This window comes from Pseudorca crassidens, chromosome 13 (genome assembly GCF_039906515.1).
Source record: "Pseudorca crassidens isolate mPseCra1 chromosome 13, mPseCra1.hap1, whole genome shotgun sequence".
Taxonomy (NCBI): domain Eukaryota; kingdom Metazoa; phylum Chordata; class Mammalia; order Artiodactyla; family Delphinidae; genus Pseudorca; species Pseudorca crassidens.
Genome location: NC_090308.1, coordinates 49783902 through 49805600, shown reverse-complemented (window position 1 = coordinate 49805600; position 21699 = coordinate 49783902). Strand labels below are relative to the sequence as shown.

At 45.0% G+C, this 21699-nt stretch overlaps 1 protein-coding gene and 1 long non-coding RNA gene across 6 annotated transcripts in view; one reads left to right on the top strand and one right to left on the bottom strand.

Annotated features, from left to right (window-relative positions):
* ARMC2 (armadillo repeat containing 2) overlaps positions 1-21699 on the top strand; it is a 236578-nt gene that overhangs the window by 92000 nt on the left and 122879 nt on the right. For 4 of the 5 annotated variants that reach the window (XM_067702383.1, XM_067702382.1, XM_067702384.1 and 1 more), the window contains exon 1: positions 15563-15737. The exons of the other annotated variant lie outside the window; for it this stretch is intronic. The gene's annotated coding sequence lies outside the window, so the exon portion shown is untranslated. Of the gene's footprint in view, positions 1-15562; positions 15738-21699 lie in introns of those variants that run through there. 5 annotated transcript variants of the gene reach the window in all.
* On the bottom strand, positions 12700-15492 carry LOC137204655 (uncharacterized). Its single transcript, XR_010933777.1, has 2 exons — positions 15435-15492; positions 12700-13270 (listed from the first exon to the last, which is right to left on the bottom strand). It is a non-coding gene; the product is annotated as an uncharacterized lncRNA (long non-coding RNA).

Here is a 21699-nt window from a genome sequence, read left to right as displayed (position 1 = left end):
CTTGCATTTTCTCTATTCTATTTCCAAGATTTTGGATCATCTTTACTATCATTATTCTGATTTCTTTTTCAGGTAGACTGCCTATTTCCTCTTCATTTGTTACGTCTGGTGGGTTTTTATGTTGCTCCTTCATCTGCTGTGTTTTTCTGTCTTCTCATTTTGCTTATCTTACTGTGTTTGGGGTCTCCTTTTTGCAGGCTGCATGTTCAACTTTGGGGCTTCCTTCAAATGGTAGGATAGAAACAGGACACCTATCCAGCACACAGGTCAATGAATCGGTCTGCACACATCAACATCTGCTTCCTTTTTGACATTCCTTCACTAGTCAAGGTCGTTTTAATTGTTGCTAGCAAAAACTTGCACGCCCTCCAAGCCGCACTCAGCCTAAACATGATGAATGCCGGAGCCCGGTAGTAAACTTTATAACTAACATTTCTGCAGACAGCAGACTAAAGAATTCTAATTTTATGAGAAAATTCACAAGTGTTGATGGTAGCAAGTTGTATGAGCATATAATTTGATAAACCCAAAACATTCAATTGTCTAATTTTTTAAAAATTCTACTGAACTATACACTTTAAAATGGTTAGAATACTATGTGTATTTTACCACAATGAAAAATTTATGTAAGAAAAATGTTCCAGATGAAGAGAAAAAATGGTTTTTTTTTCCCTCCACATACTCAATATTTATTTCTTTTGCCTTTGGATGTCACATGTTACTCAGTATCACAGTTCCTGGAAATAAAATACTTTTAAAAATATTTCCAATAATTGTCTTCAAGTTTCCAACAAGCAAAGATCCAGGATTCCAGTATTCACTGAAATTTATAAACAGAAATGCTTCACGAACAGTTGCGTCATCTGTAAACTTCTTGATGAGTTTAATTTTAGCAGCTTGTTTTATATCAGCCTTTTTATTTCATAATATAAAACCCCAATTTGGGGGTGGGGGGCCAGAAGGAGAAGAAATAGTATGGCTTTCATGCATAAAGAACATTTCAGTATAAATTCACTGAAGCAATCCTTACAGAAAGAGGCGGCATTGTAGAACCAACTTTTCGTAATGTTTTAATTCGGATTTTCTTCAAGTGTATAAGCTTTCACACCCGGAATGTCTCTGGCTGGGCTACTGCGGTGGTTTTGAAATCTCTGTTTCCTGGGAACTCAGTGGTTTTAGAGACAGAACAGATATTCCTCCAGGGTAGCTTTGGGCAACCAGGCAGCAGGAACAACTTAGCAGTCCTGGCCAGGGAGTAGGGCTGGAGTGAGAGGTTTTTGGAATGAATGAATACCTACTACTACTTTCCATCATTGAGTCATTTGGTCGGAGAGATCAAGTCTTGAGAAAAAGAGTCTGATTTCCTGCGCTTAGGCCTGAGCCTGCCCCTGGCTGTCGGAGTGAGGGGGGATGCGGGTGGGGTTGTGACAGGAGGTTTCTGCCAGAAGGAACCTCCAGGAACTCCTTCAGCCTTCTCAGTGTCAGGACAGAGTGTCTTCAATTACTGGAGGAAATGAAATTCACAAAAGGAAATAGGATGTTGTTGCAGTCGGGGGATGGATGGGTTCACTTCTGAGAGGGAAAGCTCTTCAGAAGGGACTTTCCTAATATGGCCACATGTTACCCACCCATTTCATTTTCACGGATACATCCTCAGGCTCCTCCAGTACAAGAAGATGACCATGCTTATGTTCCCACCCATTCTCAATCATCCTTGCAATACTGGACAGAGTGGGTAGATCGGGATACTTTGGGCTGCAAGGAAAACCTCAACTGGCTCAGACAAGACAAAAAAGTATTATTTCACATAGCAAGTAGTCCTGAGACAGGATGGGTTGAGTCAGTGGCTAAGCAATGTTATCAAGGATACACATGAATACCATCTTTCTGCTCTGCCATTTTAAGTGTGTCAGTCACTGGATGGTGGCGGCAGCTCCAGAGTTCAAATCCCTACATACTGTCCAGAGGCAGAACAAAGGGATTACTGTGTCCTTGTGTCTCTCCGTGAGAGCTAAGAAACCTTTCTCAGAAGACCCTCAGCAGATGTCTTTTCATGCCTCATTGGTCAGAATTGGGTCACACAACTTTTTTGGCCAGTTACCACGAAGGAAAATGGCATTTCCACAACTGGCTTAATCGAGATAGCTGGTAATGGGGCCAGCCTGCCCCAGAGCTCATGGCCAAAAAAAGTAAAATGGACAACTAGACAAAGTTGGGTTAAGTTTTGTGGACACGTCACATTTGTGGCTCCCTATATTTGAGAAATTTCCCACATGATGAGTCCCAGATGGAAGCGGAACTCACCTTCCCAGTTGGTAGGTAAGTTTGGGTGCAGGTATGTTACCTGAACTCCACCAACCAGATACACCTGCACAAGACTTGGATTTAGAACTGAGCAAAGTGAGGGATTAGATGCCAGGCAGATTCCTTTTTCCAGTGAAGCTGGAGGAGCATTTCAGATAGACAATGCCGTTTTCTGAAACAGCTGAGTGGTAACATCTCATGCATTGCATCCACGTTATAGGTGGCAGTGGCCACGGGTCTCCACTGGAGCAATCTGGTGGTATAATTTGGGTATTGTTCCAGGTTATATAGTCTTCAAGCCTGATTTTCCAGCCCTCCTGGGGATTCTGTGAGCTCCCTGTGTCCTTAAAGAAACTCCTTTCTAGCTTAAACTAGCTTGAGTTGGTGCTGTTGTTCATTACCAGGAACTCTGCAAGGAAGAAGTGAAGAATAGCTGTTGGGTAGGCAAAACCATGTCTACTCCAGCAGGGGATCAGTAGGTAGTCAGCACTGCAAACCACCAGGGGGCTGTATTCTGTGGGGTGCACCCCACTTATGATGCCCTGCTGCTGAACCTGGCTTCCTTTCTCCATTGTCCTCCTTGGGATAACTCAATGATTACTACCTTTTTCTGGAAATCTGCTCTTACTGCCTCTCTGTTTAAGCAGTTCCAAATGGCTTCATACCCTGAGAATTTTCCCCCTTGGCCTAATGGGTAGGTGTAACTTAATACTGTGTGGAAGAAACCACAGACCAGTCTAGCCAAGTCAAGCCGAGCATAAATAAAACGGTTAAAAAAAAGAGACGTTGTATATGCATGATTCTGTATCCTCTTACAAATAACTAGAAGGTAATGAACCTTCCTTGCAATTTATTTAACAAACAAATAAATTTATGGTAACATTAATGAAACTTTCAACAACAGAAGGAAAAATTGCACTTATAATTCTGCCCCTCCTGCTGCCTTGACAGAACTCCTTGTGCCTCTTAACACTATTATTTGCATATACCAATGCCTTTCATTAAGTGGGTACAACATATCTTACCTAACCACCAACTACACTCACTAGATATTTAGGAGGCTTCCAAGCTTACAGACTTTCTTCTATTAATTTTGCATTAAGCAGGTGCAAAACATTGTTCTTCCTCTGAATAATGCAAATCACTGAATCAGATAAACATTTTGAATGGCTTTGCCTGGCCTTGCTGTTTTGCATTGCCATCATCAGTGTACATGTGGACCCGTTTTGCTACACCATCTCCAGCAACGAGTGTGTTTAAAATATCTTATTAATTTAATAGAAGCAAAATGCAACCTTATTGCTCTTTTATTTCGTATATTTTAATTATTATTGAGGTTTTCCTACGATTCTGATCGTGAAGATTCCCTCGTTCGGCATTATCATAGAATGTTCCAAGACAGAGTCAGGACCAGGCTCATGGGTTGTAAATGTAATAGCGGTGTGCATATTATCAAGAATGTTTCAGAAGGTGCCATGTGGTTTTTTCAGGAGATGGTTTTAGGCAGAATTAATCCTTTTAGAGGGTTATTATATTGGATTGTCCTAGTTATGTCAAAGGATGGCCTGGGGGAGGGGACTTCTTCATTTGTTTGAACATTGCTGAACATTTAATTTCAAATTTTCTGCTTCGTACATAATGAAAAGTGTTCACTGAATTTGTGGCAGTAAATATAAACTGTAGTTTTGACATTTGAAAAATTTGAAATAGATTAATATTACAGAACTGCATTAGTTCTCTGTGGCATCCCTCCCAAAAATAGAATTGCTGTTTTTTAGATAAATTACTCTTCCTCTTTTTCTCTTATTTTCTCTGCTGCAAACATAAACAGTCACTTTTTAAAAAAAATTAGCCATTAAAAGAAATTTACATTTTGGCAAACACTGCTTAATTTGGAATGCTAGTATAGAATTTCTCACAGAAAGCTGGGGTCCTGGAAAACAGAATGTTCTTTTTTGAACTGCACTTTGAAAAGGGACACTAACTGTAACTCTTGCTTTTCCAGGCCTTGCCATCCTGGGGGAGGACAAACAAAAAAGTAACAAAAATAGTTTTTGCCTCCAAGTGCCCACCAATGGAAATGCTGTAACCCATGTCCTCTAAGTTCGTTTCTTCCCCTCCCAGATGACCCTCTGGGTAAAACCTGCATCAGTGGTAGCCATTTAATGTGCTCCCACTTGGTACCCCCCCTCTGCTCTGCCCCCTGGTGGCTCAGTCAGCCATTGCTGCCTCCATATAGTTTGACCTTTTGCCCGAAAGCCACCTGCCCTTTGTCGCTGCCCCCACCCTCCTGCCAGCCTCAGGTGTCAGCGGAAGCTGTTCTCGCTGAGAAGGAAAGGAATTTGTTCCTTCAATGCATTACAGCAACCACTGCGCAGTCACTCTCTGGTGAGCTCATGCCCTCAGAATCTTACAGGCCCTTTTCCTGAAAACCTCTACTCAGGTTCCCTTGGCTCTAGGTCAAAGGACATTTAAGTGACACAATGTTATTATTGCCTCAGAAAAAGTCTCTCACCTCTCCTCAACAGCTGGAACAACTTGGATAGTCACGTGCAAAAGAATGAAGTTTGACCATTACTTACACCATATAAGAATTGACTCAAAATGGACCAAAGACTTCTTTTTTTTTTTTTTGCGGTACGCGGGCCTCTCACTGTTGTGGCCTCTCCCGTCGCGGAGCACAGGCTCCGGACGCGCAGGCTCAGCGGCCATGGCTCACGGGCCCAGCCGCTCCGCGGCATGTGGGATCTTCCCAGACCGGGGCACGAACCTGTGTCCCCTGCATCGGCAGGCGGACTGTCAACCACTGCACCACCAGGGAAGCCCCAGACCAAAGACTTTTAAACGTAAGAGTTAAAACTATAAAACTCTTAGAAGAAAAGAGGAAAAAATCTTCATGACCTTAGATTTGGCAATAGGTTCTTAGATATGACACCAAAAACACAAGCAACAAAGGAAAAAAATAATCTTGACTAGGAGTGTGGCCAGCCTTCCTGTATGACTGCACAAAAGAACCACATCTGCTTTTCATCCCGTGGAAGCTCCAGGAAGGTGACCCTACCTAAGAGGTGTCTTTTATCTCTGCACTTGCTACAGAAGCTTCCCCTGTTAGCTCCTGGGGTGGGCTATCTCCTCCGCATGACCAGAGGGGCGCTCCCTTACATGCCTTTCCTGGCTAACCGTTGATTACCATGCCTCTAGCTCCTTCCCAGGCCTCTCGCCTTCACTTTCTTCTCCCTCAAATAGCTCATGGTACCACAGACTGCTGGAACCCACTTTCCTTCACACACCCAGAAAGGAAGGCCCAAGAAACTCCCACAGATTCTTTCTCCCATGTTACAAAGCAGTCAGGGGAAAGATGTGAGGCTTGACCTCAGACTCCGGGCCCTAAGCCCAGGGCTCTTTCTTGGGTAGTTCACACCAGACCTCTGCTAACTGGAGACCTGGGAGGTTGGCGACCCCTGCAGGTGCCTGTCTGCAGGAGCCGATTTGCAGGAGAGCTTTCGGCTCACACTGACACTGACGGGAAAGGAAGGAGTTTCTTGGTGCCGAAAGGAATAGAAAGATAAGAAAAAGAGGGATGAAGGGGTTCTGACCCTTAGCCAGGCCTGTGGACCGGTTTTGAGCCCCCGAGGGAGGAGCAGGTGAGAAGTGAGGATCCTCTGTTTGTGAATGGCTGTGTGAGGCTCTGGGCGGAAGCAGTGCTGGCCCGGGCCCTGGAGACGAGGTGCACAGAGGACCAGGAGAGCCCACCCCAATGCTCCCACTCCAGGCTGGCCCCAGACCACACTCTCCCAAAGAAAGGGCTCCCACAGCTGGGGCAGTGAGATGGCGTGAGCTGAGGAGCGTGATGGGCTTGTTTCTGATCAGAGGTGAGACTGCACAGCCACAGGCACTCCCAGAAATTACTGACAAGAGACTGGCGGTAGGCGGGGCTGGAGGGGGCTGGGGGTGACTGTCAGTGGACTGATACCGTGGAACATACATGGTACACATCATGACACTCTGGCCCTGAATATCATCTTCTCAAGCCCACATTCACTTGCTCATTTATTCAACAAGTATTTATTAAACATCTATGTGTTCTGGCTACCATTCTCGTATCAAGGATACCCAAAGGTGAGCGAGAGGGACAAACCCTGTGCTCTCAAGTGCTTACCATCCTGCTTAGCTGTGCAGTTCCATTCTCTTCTCCTTGGGGTTCTCCTCTCTAGGACCCAAATGAACAAGAAGTATAATATGCAGTGAGAAAAATAATAACCAAGAAAGAGATGGTTTGGAGCGTCTTTAAAAACTTGCTACAGAGGCATTAATCTTTCTTTTTGGTGAGGTTCTCGAAAACAAGGACTGTCTGGGTGTGGGACACCTGGGCTGAGGGCTCGGGGAACATGAAATGATGCTGTTCCACACCGGATGAGCTTTCCTCATGGCAAACCATGACCTCAGAGTGTGTCCTGGCCGGAGAACTAAAGTGTGCTCTGCCTCGAGCTGTTTTAGGAGACCAGCTGGTACAGGATGCAATCACATGGCTTCTTAAGAACTTAAGCCACTTAGTGCAAAGCCTGGCAGATCTTTAGTGTTGGGTGCTAGGCTGAAACAGGAGGTGGCACAGTGCGTGGTGAGCAATGGTTGGCTAGGGGCTTGGCCCCTGCAGCTTAATTAGAGGGCAGGGGAAGGTAGGACCAGTGGGGGGGGGGGGGTCTGGAGCAGCTGCAGCCAATGGGCAGAGAGTAGCAGGGGCCTGGAGGAGCCAGGGGGTCTCCACTCCTAGTAGAAAATGAGCTGCTTCGAACACGGCCATCTATGCCAAAAATTCCTTCTCTTAGTTTGAGTTTGAGCTCTCAAAATCAAAATGGTTTAAAAAATTGAAAAGCTTCTGTTTCTATCCATACCCTAATAAGAACTGTCACAGTGAAGTTAAAAACAACAACAACAACAAACCTGATTGACACACTGTTTATTTTAACAATCTCTGGGTGTGAACTTAGAAAACACCAAGAAAGAATGATTTCACTGAGACTTTCAGTGCTGAAACTTCACGCTTCTTGATCAGTCAAGGCCAATGCACTGTTTTCAAAGTTCAGACAGAAATTGTTTTATCCACACTGCATCATGGGATAATCATCCTGTTTATTTCTGAATTTATATTTCTTCTGTGTTCCCATCATAGCTTTTCACTTTATGAACCTTGTAGAGATGAAGTAGGAAGTGAGGGGGTGAAGTGGTTTATTTGAAACTTTTTACTTTGAGGTCTTGTAGATTCACATGCAGTTGTGAGAAACGATATGGTGAGGCCCTGTGTACCCCTTACCCAGTTTCCCAGTGGTAACATTTTGCAGAACTATGTACAACGTCACAGACAGGACAATGACATTGTCACTAACAAAATCCATCATTGTCAGATTTCCTGTTTCACATGTACTGGTGTGTGTGTGTGTGTGTGTGTGTGTGTGTGTGTGTGTGTGTGTATTTAGCTCTATGAAATGTGAAGTGTCTGGGGCTCTGATGCAAAGTGCTTTGCAAGTACACAGTGATTATGATGAGGTTTTCATTGGTTTGTGGCTTTTACTTTTGCTTTCCTGGTAGATAATATTGTGGACCCAATTTATGTAATATCTTTTATCTGAATAGTATAAAGAGTTGTATGATTCTTCTCATCTCAATGAACATAGGTGCTTAGCACCTTTAGTTCTTAAAGATATTGCTATTAGCAGCCCAGATACTATCAGCTAGATTTGGGACCTGCTAGGATTCCTTCTGCCTGAATGCTGAAACTCTACATTTCCTTGATCACCTGAATTCCCACAGCTAAATTAAACTTTTTTCCCTCTATTTAAATTTTCTTTCTTGTCATATTGCCAAGATAATATATTCTTGGGCTGGTAACTCAGTACAGAAGTACATTGTTTTGAAAATCAAACAAACTGAATTTGAGAGCCCCAAGAAGTGGCAAAGTAAGCCTCCTGGGTGAGCTCCTCTAGGCCCACAGGTCTCCAGACTGGTTAGGGGGCTCCTTCTCAGGGCAACTCATTGCTGTCATCACCCAAGAGCGCTGAGAAGCCTCTCTCTCCTAGGGCCTCAAGCCCTGGAGTCACAGCCTTCTCTGGGGCTGCCAGGTTCTGTGGGGAGACACTCGTACACGGGTGTCACTAGCACGAGAGTCTTGAGGAACAAACTACTTGATGGGTCAAGTTCTTCTCTCCCTCTGTCCCTGCCTTGTCAGCACTTCCTCTGGCCTCCTTAGGCCCCCGGCCACCCTGACTTTCCCCGGGGCAGTGGCCAGCCAGGCCACACCTTGGACCTCATTGTCTGGCTCTCACAACTGAGCCACTTCTGAAATCTCTAGCCCTCAGCCCTCTCTCTGACTACAACCTCCTGCCATGGAATGCTGGAGCTTGGCTGTATCTCAAGGGTCATGTAGTTCACCCTCCACATCTCACAGGTGAGAAAAGCGCAGCTGCTCGGGGACATGCCGAAGCTAAGGAGTGGCAGACGCAGCATTTGAAGCAAGGTCTCCTGACTCCTGGTCCAGGACTCTTTCTACCGCAGCACACTCCTCATTCCCTCCCTCAAGCCACCTCATCTGCTCTGTGCCCTGGCGTGACCTCTGTCCTCTACCCTCCCCCAAACCTTCAGACCAGCACACTTTCCTCTCCCTTTACTCCCCCATACAGCCTAGGCCTGTAGCCCGTCCCTTCAGCTTCAGACTTAAGCCTCTGGGCCAACCCCGGTCCTGGTTGTCCCCATTACACACTATTTCTGCTCTTCTTCCCGGGCCACGGGGCATTGTACAGAAAGCCACAGAAGTGTCCTGACTAGATCCACCATGAACTTGACCAGTGGACAACAGGAGGCAGGAGGGAATGAGCAGATACATGTCATCGTCTTCCTCTCTCCTGTGGGCTACCCCAGGGTGAGTTCCACCTTGCAGTCCTTCCAGAGGAGTGCCTGGTTAGTATAAATATCCCTACCCAGTGCCCTGGCTTTCTAAGGGCAAGGGACCATTCAAAGCCAAGGCAAGGAGGTGGGGAGCTGTAGGAGTGTCCAGGGAATGGCAGCAGTCCGGTTTGTCTGAGTACATGGTATGTGTAGGAACATGGCCTCCAGAATCACACAAGCAGGGCTTGAGTCCTAGATCCACCATTTTTACCAACTGTGTGACTGGGCAAATGAACTAAACCGCAGTTTGCTTGCATGTAAAGTGAGAATAATTGCAGAGCTTCAGGGTTGAAAGATTTGCCAGTTTAAAGTCATCGAAGCACTTACCACACGGCTAAGTGCTGTTATACCCCCCAAATAAATCCTAGTTATTATAAAAAGGTAGAAGCAGCAGCTGCAGTACAGAACCCAGAGGATCTGGGATATACTTTGGTGGTCGACGGGCACACAGTGAGAGCTTGTGAGCAGAGACAGGCCCACCCAGGACTGTGGTCTATGACAGTTACTTGGTTGCTGCCTGTAGGATGGACTTGGAGCAGGAGGAGAATGGAGTGCGGTCAGAGGGACCAGGTGGAGAGCAGATACAAAAAGTGCCAGGATGGCATGGTAACAGGGTGGGGGCACATCAAGGATAGCACCCTGAGTCTCTGAGACTCATCTCTGAGTCATGCATCGTAAGAGTTCTCTCTTTTCCTTCTGCTGTGAAGCCAAGGATTCTTGGGACACCTCTGCCTCCTGTTTGGATCCTGGCTGAGGCCTTCAGACAGGGGAGCTCTGACCTTCACTGGGGCTGGGGTTCTCCATGCTGGTTGCTGCATGTTATAGCTTCCTCAGCAGCTCTAAAAAACGCCGAACCCTTTGCCCTGTGCTCCCCTCCACCAGCAACTGGACCAACATCGGGGTTGGTGCTGGGCACAGATGCTTTTTTTATTTTAATTAATTAATTAGTTTTTGGTTGCGTTGGGTCTTCGTGGCTGCACGCAGGCTTTCTCTAGTTGCGGAGAACAGGGGCTACTCTTCGTTACGGTACGTGGGCTTCTCATTGTGGTGGCTTCTCTTGTTGTGGAGCACAGGCTCTAGGCGCGCGGGCTTCAGTAGTTGTGGCTCGTGGGCTCTAGAGCACAGGGTCAGCAGTTGTGGCACATGGGCTTAGTTGCTCCGCGGCATGTGGGATCTTCCTGGACCAGGGATCGAACTCGTGTCCCCTGCATTGGCAGGCAGATTCTTAACCACTGTGTCACCAGGGAAGTCCCCAGATATGCTTTTTGAAGCTCTCCGGGTGATTCTAATGGCAGCCACGATTGGGCAGCAGTGAGACCAGGGACCACAGCCTCACTTCAGGACTTGGCACCACAGCACCCTGTCTGGGCATTACTCGTTTGGTTCTCTCGTTCCAATCAGGACGAGCAACTTTCAAAATCTCTTGCCTATCAGGAGACATTCTTTATTAGTTCACCCAGACATTGTGGCAGATGTTGTCGGCATCTACCCAACAGCCATTGCCCCTTCTCCCTGATGAACAGCCTCCAGTTTGGTTCAGGTTGTGGCGACAAAATACTGAGAGAAGATGGGCTCCTCCCCCAACCCCCAGGGGACGAAACTCAATTGATCTAAATCAATCATAGTCATAGTCATCCTCTTCATCTCTGCCAGCAACTGCTGTGGGGACACGTGACACAGTTCTGGCCAATGAGGTGTAAGGAGAACACAGCTGAGGCGTTGCTGGGACATTTTTTCCTTCTTGGTGTAAAGAGTGTATGGAGAGCACTCTGCCCCTTCTCTCTCTCTTCCCTGCTCTGAGACGCTATCATGTGAGAACGCACAGGTCAGTGCTGCCACCACTGTCTTGTGACAATGTGGGGAGGAGGCATGACTGACACTCCTTAATGCCATCCCTGAGCTTCAGGGCCAACCCTGAAATAGCCCACTTTGAGATTTAAACAACATAATAAACGTCCTTGGTATTGAAGCTACTTTTCATAGAGTATCCTGTTATTCACAGCTGAAAGCTTCCAAAAGATATAGGCATCCTCACTTAGTAATGCCTCACAGGTGAGTCTGACAAAGAATGGGGGTTTCTGATGCTCTCTTCTACAGGAGGTACTTCAGCAGTTGTTTTAAGATGAAGCAATTTGTAGCTAAGACTCCTGACTCAATCCCTGAAAACTAGAACCCTCTCCCATCCAATGAAATACTAGGTAGTTAGAGACTCTTTGTGATCACCTGGTAATTAAATGGACCCTCTTTGTTAGCATCCTCAGCAATGCTTGACTTGGCTGCTCCTGCAGAGAGTGGCCCAGGTGGTGCAGGTTCCATGGTAAGATAATGTGTTTAAAGGCAAAGACCGAAGGTGCACAGATTAGAGCTGAGCTCCATTAAATAGACTTTTCATGTAATTTTTTTTTCAGTGAATACACTTTAGGACCTTTCCACAGTCTTGTGTCTATCCAGTTCCATGAAATTAGTTGCCTTCCACTGCACTGTAAATTTTCACCAAGTTGCATTCTAATGTATTTGTACCTTTAAATCTGCGTGCAAAGTCTGCATAGGCTATCAATTTGATGAACGCCTCATGGGGATACGTGGTAAAAATAATTAAAGCACCGAGATTCCATATTGGCAAAAGCAGAAAGTATCTCAAACGGAATATTAGAATTCTAAACTGGTGATTTTTATTTCAAGCCAGAAGCAATTATTTCTTCTCTGTGAGGCACATCTTTGTTATGGTCATAAAAACCATTGAAGGAATTGTGAGCATGAAAGAAGTATTTATTTAACTTGTATCTTTTCAAAAATATGTCTAATGTACAAATAAAGACAGGTTACAGATATTAAATATGAAGTATATGTAATGTAAACTAGTATAAACTATAAAACACACTGGTCGTCTGTGGTTGAAAGTAGCTATCATTCTGTTGTACTTCTGCATCTTAGGGTACGTAAAATTATATTATTACCTGCTCTACCACCTATATAATTCTCACCTTAACCGCAAATCCAGAAATCCAGCAGACATTTTCAGGTGAATGGAAAGATTCTTAAGTTCCTCTTGCTCCCTATAGCCCCACACAGGATATACTTTGAGATAAGTGAGGGGAGAAAATGAAGAGCATATCTTAACAGCGTCGGCAGCCTAGGAGGTACCTCTCAATGCTGTGAACAAGAGGCCTCAGCCTGAAAAATTACATTTACATGTGTACAATGGTGTATGACACATGGGACCTGGGCATCAAAAACACCAGGTCTCAGATCACTTTACTAGCTGTGTGACTGTGGGCAGGTCACTTACCCTCTCTGAACCTCAGTTTTGTCCACTCTCAAATTGGGATAATAATCCCCAAACCAACTACCTCTCAGGCTTACTGTAAACTCTAAATAAAACAATAAAAAGGAAATGCTCCAAATGAAAGCAGTTTAGAAACTATAAAGTGCTTTATAAATGTTAGAGACGAAATGTTTTCCTCTTTTTTTTTTTTTTTTTTTTTGCGGTACGCGGGCCTCTCACTGTTGTGGAGCACAGGCTCCGGACGTGCAGGCTCAGTGGCCATGGCTCACGGGCCCAGCCGCTCCGCGGCACGTGGGATCTTCCCGGACCGGGGCATGAACCCACGTCCCCTGTATCGGCAGGCGGACTCTCAACCACTGCGCCACCAGGGAAGCCCTAAATGTTTTCCTGTTTAATACTTCTAAGGTATAAGAAATGTCAACAATTTTGTTTCTAAAATAATTCCACTTATAAGCTTAACTATGTCAAATTCGGTTAAATAGCCATCAGGTAACCATGGAGGAACAGCCAGGTCAATATAATAGGCCACTGCTATGATATCCTCAAGACTTTCCCATGTCGTGCCCTTCAGTGAGGTAAGCTGGGCAGCTTTATTGCTTTTAAATAACTGCTGCCTATAATTCTGCCCTTGTCATTCTTTTCAATCGTTCTGACTTGCCTGGCAGACATTTCCTGGCCAACTGATCCGGTCAGCTTCACGTTCCAGTAGTGTGCTTACGAGGTCTATTTTAGCCCAAGATCCTAGGGTGCAAAGACCATAGTTAGTAATTGACTGAACAACAGGTTTTTAAACTGAAGTTTCAAATGAGATGGTAATTGTATAATCATCAGTTCCAAAATGAAGGTGAGGCAAAGTCTCCAGAGGGCCAGTTACAAAGAAACATACAGACTCCCTGGACCTAAGGGTCCAGGCTGAGGCTAAAAATAAGGAGTCAGAGAGTGGAGGAGGGGGAGGATGTATGAGAAAATTTCTTTGGAGTGTGGGGTTGCCAATTCCCTCATCTCAAACTCAGCAAGAGGGGCTTCCCAGAAACTGCAGTTAGGTGGTCCTGGGAAAACTAAAGCTCCATCCTGGGATAGCATGGAGGGGACTGCATAGGCCTGCACTCTCAGAGTCTCAGGGGCAAGAGATGTGTGGGATTTCCCTGGGACAAGATGTGGGGCCATCTTGGGATCCGTCTGAAGGGTCTGGAGTGAACCCTGGATTTCTAGGGGATGGGAAGGAGTTACAAGCAACCAATAGAATAGTACTGCACCCACCCAGAGTCTCAGGGAGAGAGGTCCCCATTAACAGGAAACTGAAGGACTCAGGAAAGACCCACGTGGGTTGCTTTAATCACAGGCCAGGCACAGCAAGCTCAAAGCCATCAGCTCCAGGAACGAGTGCTCTAGCTCTTGGCTTCTCCTTTCCCAACTTCCTGCCCACCTCCACCCAGGCTGGGTCTTAAGGAGCCTCTATTCAATGGGGAAGTGGTGAGCCTAAGCCAACCGCATCCCCTCTGGGAAAGCCAATTACAGACCTTAAGCCTGAGAAGGGAAGAGAGTGATGTGGCCTTACTTCCAAGTTAAGTTTGATGCATTTGTTTATATCTTGTACCCAACATTAGAATTTTGGAACGAAGCTGTGGTTGAGACTTAGTTACTAGAGGACTATCAGTTGTCTATAAATGAGCAGAAAATACAACTCTACCCAGCTTTCCATCCAGGGGCAGGGGAAGATAACCAACACTGAATATGTTTTTAAATGGCAGTGAGACACAAAACTAAAGTAGCATTTGGGTCATATCTCACAAGTTGTGAACTCGAAGTACTAGTTATGGTTTACATTAAATGGGCAAAAGTCCCTTTGCACAATAGAGTCCAATGGCCAGTAAAAAGGACTTGATATGATAATTCAGGTCGAGTCACTAGAAAAGATTTCAACCCTGAAGAATGCAAATGCTTTGTTTCAGGTCCTAAAATTACCCAGTAATCTAATAAGTATTTATTGTTTGTTATATGTGAAATCCTGTTGGGTACTTTGAAGAATAATTAGATTCCTTTAGTTCAGGTTAGTATCATTTCCCACCTAACACCATGCCTTACGCATAGTAAGTGCTCAAAAATATTTTCAATTTAATTATTCTTTACAAGATACTTAGCACCAAGGGATGTGGCATTTTTCCAATGTTGACAACAACACTTCAGCTGAAAAATCCCCATATTTATAAAATGTGGTGCAATCCTGAATGGAGAGTGATTATGGTCTCACTTGTATTTAACACTGTAAAGTGTTGCTGAATGGTCTAACAGGAGAGAACAGAATTTAAACCAGAAACATATAAATGGGGTTCTTCTGCCAGTCAACTGTGATAATGCAGTAGGAGCAAAAAATGGCTGCTGATGGGAGGCCTAGACTTGAATCTACCGCTGTCACTCACTAGACCTCGGGCCCCGATTTTGTTTCCTATGAATGGGGATGCCAGGCTGGCTACCTCAGAGTGCCAGGGACGCTCAAAAAGATACTACACAGTGAAATACTCTTTGTAAACTCTAAAGTGCTTCACAAGTGCAAGGTCTTAATAGTAGCAACAGTTTAACATTCGTTGACTGCCACATGCATAGCACTTTAAACCTGTTTTCTCATTCAATCTTCACAACCACCCCAAGACCTAGCTAGGTACTTTTATTCCCTCCATTTTACAGATGAGGAGAGACTGAGAGGGTTAAACAACTAGTTCAAGATTATACTGAACCGCAACTTGAACCAGTAAATCCTGAATCTTACTCCTAAACACTAAGCCGCTGTCCTGCTTATTGCGATTTAATACAGGCGCTGATATCTCATAGGGGCTCAACAAACGCGGTTCCGTAAATTGCTGATTTAAAAGCAGACGCCTTCCCACCCCCGCTCTTCCAAGCTTACCGGTCGCCCTTTCTCGCAGCACCTGATGCTCGTACTCCCGGCCACGGGCCCTCGCCCACGCTCCTCCCACTCCCCGCCTGCTGGCGCCCACGCCTCAGTGTTTCTACGCATGCGTTGGGGAGACCTGCGCAAGTCCAGTGGCCCAGCGGGGGCTGAGGGACCTCTCGGACCCTCCTCGCCCGGCCCCACCCTACTGGGCCCCGCCTGCTCTCGGTGGCTGCTGCTGCCGCCGTCGCCGCCTGGGGAAAGCTGGAGGATGAGCTGAGTCTCCGCAGTTGTCACTGTCTCCACCGCTACCTACAGGTGCTTTGGGTCTGGCCGGAAGCCCCCTTCCCTGCGCCCACTCCCAACTCATTCCCTGGCCCACTCCGCCTGTCCAGCAGCTTCCTGGCTCTGCAGGGAGGCGGCCTGGGCGTCCGGGGTAAATAGTTTGTGTACGGTTACCATGGAGACACTGGCCGGCCCGGCCGAGCGGGCGAGCCAGCAGGCTGGCTAGCTGGCTGGCGGGCAGGGTGAAGATGCTGTTGCGCTCTGCTCTGGCCTGGACCGGTGGAGGAGGGGGTATTGCCGGGAGTGGGGAAGCCGCTGTCTGCGTGGGAGGTGAGGCGTCCCCCGCCGGTTCACCCGGCACCCCTCCTGCTGTTGTCCGCCTTCTGTCCCTCTATGGGGAGAGAGGTGATGAGAGTTCCCTGTGCACGCCTGTCGGGGTCGGGCCGCGGCTGTCTTTATTTCTATACACTGAGCATTTAGCCAAGCGCGTGGTGCTTAGTAGAAACTCAGTAGTATTTGTTGAATGAGAGTGATAGACTGAGGGACTTTGTTTAGGCATACAGTGACCCAGCCAAGGTCACACAAATTGTACCTGGGCTCCTCTAGGCAATACATAGGGTCTTCGCTTTTTTTTGTGGTACGCGGGCCTCTCACTGTTGTGGCCTCTCCCGTTGCGGAGCACAGGCTCCGTGGCCATGGCTCACGGGCCCAGCCGCTCCGCGGCACGCGGGGTCCTCCCGGACCGGGGCACGAACCCACGTCCCCTGAATCGGCAGGCGGACTCTCAACCACTGCGCCACCAGGGAAGCCCCAATACATAGGGTCTTAATAAATAAGTGTATATGTAACAATATGCACTAAAATATATTGTACATACATATAATGCCTTTTATAATCCATTCCTATGAGTGTCACAGCACATCTTCCATCTCACCCTGATTTAGAATTATTTTACATGGTAGAAAAGCAAGTACCACTCTTCATTTGTATCCTATTTTGTGAATCTATAAAATTCTGATCAATTGTTTGACATAGCTGATATTCAGTAAGATACTTAAGATTCTTTTTTCACAAAGCAAAACACCCTGGTTTAAATTTTAAAACTTATAAAATGTATGACAACACTGAACAAATGTCATTTCCTTTCTTTTGCAATTTCTTTTTTTTTAAATGCAGCTTTTCATTCATGAGTAAATTTTTTGTTGTATCCTTTTATCACACAGTGCTTGGACGGTATTTAATGTTTTTTAAGGGCCAGGCGCCATGCTAAAGCACTTTACATTAATTTTGTCATTTAATCCTCCAAACAATCCTATGAAGCAATTACTATTACTACGCACTTTTTACAGCTGAAGAAACTGAGGCTTAGAGATGTTAGAAGCCTTGCCCAAGGTTACATAGCCGCACATTGTCAGATTATTTGAACCTTTATTCCAGCATCTAAGCATTTAATCACTGCTTCTTTGGATACTCATATTAACACGAAAGTCATTCAGAATCATGGTAAGGGTCTTGAGTATTTGATTTGCAGGAAAAAGAGTATGGAGATGGCCAGTCTTTCCCCTGTTGCAAACATCCTGATAGTGCCGTGTTACATTTAGCAAGAAGCCTGTTTCAGATGACTGTTAGCAGCAGAGGTAAAGACAGATCTTTATAATTAGGTATAAACTTATAAATGACAACGCACAACTTTTCCCCTAACCAATAAGAAATATTTTGTTTGAAAAGGTCACCAGTTTCAAATTTCCTACCGCTGGTGGTGGTCATCCGCTAGAGGTCCTGTGGACATCATAAACTCAAGACAGTGATGCAAGACAGAACTCAGCTGCTTCTTTCCCTTCAAAGTGCACATCCCCTCCTGTTTTCTTTTATTTTTTAAAAAAAATATTTATTTATTTGGCTGTGCTGAGTCCTGCGACATGTGGGTTCTAGTTCCCCGACCAGGGATTGAACCCAGGCCCCCTGCATTGGAAGTGTGGAGTCTTAACCACTGGACCACCAGGGAAGTCCCTCCTCCTGTTTTTTTTGTGTGTGTGTGTGGTACGTGGACCTCTCACTGTTGTGGCCTCTCGCTGTTGTGGAGCAACAGGCTCCGGACGCGCAGGCTCAGCGGCCATGGCTCACGGGCCCAGCCGTTCTGCGGCATGTGGGATCTTCCCGGACTGGGGCACGAACCCGTGTCCCCTGCATCGGCAGGCGGACTCTAAACCACTGCGCCACCAGGGAAGCCCCTCCTGTTTTCTTTTAAAAGGTCACCTTGCCCTCCCAACCTCCCTAAGTTTGCATACCCAGTGTCACCTCTGCCCCCTTCCTGCCCTCTCAGATGCCAAATCCTGTTGGTTCTTGTGTTCTTGGTGCACCTTACTCATTCTCATCTCTCTTCTTACTCTAGTTCACCTTCACTCCTATGCTTCGGGCTTTCAGTGCCCCATCCACTAATCACAGCATTTATCAAGTCTTACTCCATGCTGGGCAACTTGAAGTGAAAGCAAGAAAGCAAAAAGGGGCTAAATTTGATCTCATATTACCCCATGGCATCAAGAATCAGATGCCATTTGAAATAAAGTCCCTTGTGCTTTCTTAATCCACTGTAACAAATGTCTCCAATTCAGAAGCCATGCAGCCTTCATCTGGATATTTTCTAGCTTGGGTCTGTATTTGAAAATGGAGTCCAGCGATTACACAAATGCTGACTTTAAGCTGTACTTCATGTGAAGAGCTAAGGCTCAGAGTCTGGTGGGGCAACACCAGGTGCGTGGGCAATTCTAACCCAGTGAGGGGTGGGGTGTGCTAACAGAGACCACGGGGGACCTTGCAGAGTATGGCGGAGGGACACCTAGTTGAGGGTGGGAGAGGCATGTCCAGGAAAGCTTTCTTGAGGACCTCTAAGAGTTAGCTGGGTGGTTATATAAAAACTGCCTGATCTTGTCCCTTCTAGTTTTTTCCATCCTGCCCATTCCTGCCATCACATCATGCCTCAACATCTTTTAATTTGCTTATCAGCTTGTATTTACTTTCCTGACCTGCCATTCAGTTCTGTCTCTGCTACAACTCCAGTTTTCATTTCCAGAGCTCCTTCCTCTCCAGTGCACACCCCATATGTCCTAGATACTCTGCCTTGCCTCACTCATTGACTTGGTTGGAAATTCCTCCTCTATTCCAGCCCCAATGTCAGCCATTGTCATTTGTTCAAATTCAGAGCATTTTCCAGAACCTAGCTCAAGCATCACCTCCTCTAGGATGTCTGCCTGACACCTCCCAATCAGAAATCCCTTTCTCTTTCATAATCACATGGTAGTTTATCTCTATTTTTTGTATTGCCCCCATCAGTTTCTACCTTGTATTAAAAGCAGGTGGGTACAAGCAGGACTGATACCCAGCTGGTTCACACCAAGAAAGCTGCTCTACTTGTGGAAACACCAGCATGTTTCTATATTGGTGTGTAAATAGCTGTAGCCCCAGGGCCTCTGAGTCCCCACCTTCCACCACCCCATCCAGTGGGTAATAGTTTCAATATCAGCCCTGGGCGTATGTCTTAGGTTGTGTGTGTGCATGCTATTGCTTAAGACTTTATCCGCCTCATAGAGTTAATTGAGATGATGTACTTGAGAGTACTTAGCACGCTGCTTGGTATTAAAGTAAATGTTGAATAGCATTAGTGGTTGGTCCTTGCCTGAGAGTGAAGACAGTGAAGTCTGTGTTCCCAGAGATCCAAGGGGAGGAAACAGTTCATCTATACTAGCTGAATGGATTTGTTCTAGTTGTCAGGAGAAGTTTTGTAAAGTTAAAATTTCTGTGATACTGTTGTGTTATTGTGTTATGGTTCAGGCATACTTTACTATAAATAGACAAGCTTTCAAACTCTGATCGTGTTTTAAATTGGCAAAAACCATCTCTAATAAGAATTTGTAATTTAATAATTATAAAGAAAATACTCCCCCCCTGAAAAAAACCCCACTTCTAACTCAGTTCACTTGCATTATTGAACATTTCCATGTTTGAATTAGTTACTAATATATTAATATTGATATGATAATAGATTAACTGAGCAGATACTACATTATTGAAACAGTTTTTCACAATATAGCTGTTAAAGTGGGATTTGCGGGGAAGAGAGAGGCAAAGGGAGAGAGAAAGCTGTGTTAGAATTTGTGGTAAAAATTTACAGACGAAAAGATTTTTAAACCCATTATGTACATCGTTTCCAGCAGTATTTGATCAATCTAAACTCCTGTATGCCCAAATAATTTACAGAGGTCTTAGAATTTGACCTCCTTCATTACTCTATGAAAGGGTATAGTTTTCAATGTAAACTAAAATACAGCCAAGGACAACCTTAGTCAGGAATGATGGTCCATTATTACTCATCCAAAGCACGTTCTCTAATCTTAATTAGTGTTGCCAGATCACCTTTGGACATCCCTAAACTTATTAGTGCCGTGTGGGGCTAAGGCGTCACAAACCTCATTTGGTCTTTGGAAGAAACTTGTTCATTGTACTGAAATGTCTTTTTTTCTTACTTCAGTGGGCCTTTTAAAAACAAACCAGCAAACAAACTTGCCATGGACACTGAAGTTAGATGTTGTGGTTCTGAATTTGTATTATTATGCATCAAAAATTATATATATATATACACATATATATAGTGTGTATGAAACACTTTATATTTATTTTTAATAATTAACATTGAATATTTTTTAGCAAAGAGGTTGTCATATCATATTAGAAGTAAATGTACGAGGCCTGCCACAGTTTTTGTTAATTGTTCTAATGTACATAATTCCGGAGACCTTGCTTAAATTGGAACTCCTATATCAAAAATTCCTAGAATGGTGTTGCTTATCTAGTAATTTATTACTGTTTTACTTCAACACCTGGCCTTTCCATATGAAAGGAACAGCATATTGTTTGCAGTTATCATATTCTTTTCCTCAAAAACTCTTATGGAGGGTAGACAACAAATGTTTTTGTTGTCTGTTGTTAAGTAACACCTTAATGTATAGAATCATAATACAGTTAAGCCCTCTTCAGTTGTCTAAGGAATCACCTGTAGATTCTACTTACAAAAATGGTGTCTTTTTAGTTTCCTTGGGCATATGTCACAAAACTTTTTTCTTTTTCGCAGAAGTTATTCTAAAATTGGGCAACTGAGATATATGAATAATTTACAGACCTCAGTCTCCCTGGAGATACAACTTTTTTTTTTAATGAACACTGAATGTACTGATTAGAATTAAGTTTTTAAAATCTCGACTCTTTTAAAGTGTAGAGCTGTCAGAGGTGTGTTGCCAGGTTAGCCAGGCCTCCATGGGCACACGAGCATAAAGAAGGATCTGCATTCTCATGGCCCTTATGTGTGACTTTAACTTTTTAACCGAGGGCGGTGGCCTGGGAAAGGATCATTTGATATCGATATTCGGTATTTATTCACGTAGGACATTATCTCAAGTTGAAGGTGATTTGAATCAACTCATTCAAATATATCATAGGCAAATGTAAGGCTGAACCTTTCTCTGAGGCTACATTTATAAAAGCTACATTTTTAAAAATGTACATTTATAAAAGCTGATATAGTTTGGATAGAGGCCCCATCTGACTGACTTTAATCTTTTTTTTTTTTTTTTTTTTGTGGTACGCGGGCCTCTCACTGTTGTGGCCTCTCTCGTTGTGGAGCACAGGCTCCGGACGCGCAGGCTCAACGGCCATGGCTCACGGGCCCAGCTGCTCGGCGGCATGTGGGATCTTCCCGGACCAGGGCACGAACCCGTGTCCCCTGCATCGGCAGGCAGACTCTCAACCACTGCGCCACTAGGGAAGCCCTAACTTTAATCTTATACTAGCATTTTATGTGGAGGGCTGTGGGAAAAAAAAGGGAAACTTCAGTTAAACATTTTAGCAGAACCCCTCTGCCCTGCCACCCAGTGTGTTTTTTATAGATTGGAGACTATGAGATGGTTTTCCCTTCCTGGGGTGTCTTCTTTCACGATTTATCCTC